This window comes from Galeopterus variegatus, unplaced genomic scaffold (genome assembly GCF_000696425.1).
Source record: "Galeopterus variegatus unplaced genomic scaffold, G_variegatus-3.0.2 Scaffold7746, whole genome shotgun sequence".
NCBI lineage: Eukaryota > Metazoa > Chordata > Mammalia > Dermoptera > Cynocephalidae > Galeopterus > Galeopterus variegatus.
In genome coordinates this window covers 30072-30809 of record NW_007733857.1, presented here as the reverse complement: position 1 = coordinate 30809, position 738 = coordinate 30072, and positions in this window count along the sequence as shown.

The window sequence follows — 738 nt, the reverse complement described above, 5'->3', positions numbered from 1 at the left end:
TCTTTTAGGAATTTTATAGTTTCAGGTCTTATATAAGTCTTTAATCCATTTGAGTTGATTTTGGTATACAGCAAGAGATAATGGTCAAGTTTCATTCTTCTACATATGGATGTCCGGTTTTCCCAGCACTGTTTATTGAAGAGGCAGTGTTTTCCCCAATATGTGTTCTTGGTGCCTTTGTCAAAGATCAGTTAGCTGTAAGTATGTGGGTTGATTTCTGGGTTCTCTATTCTGTTCCATTGCTCCATATGTCTGTTTTTTATGCCAGTACCATGCTGTTTTGGTTACTACAGCTTTGTAGTACAATTTGAAGTCAGGTAGTACAATGCCTCTACCATTATTATTATTATTATTATTATTATTATTATTATTATTATTATTATTATTATTATTATTATTATTATTATTATTATTATTATTATTATTATTATTATTATTATTATTATTATTATTATTATTATTATTATTATTATTATTATTATTATTATTATTATTATTATTATTATTATTATTATTATTATTATTATTATTATTATTATTATTATTATTATTATTATTATTATTATTATTATTATTATTATTATTATTATTATTATTATTATTATTATTATTATTATTATTATTATTATTATTATTATTATTATTATTATTATTATTATTATTATTATTATTATTATTATTATTATTATTATTATTATTATTATTATTATTATTATTATTATTATTATTATTATTATT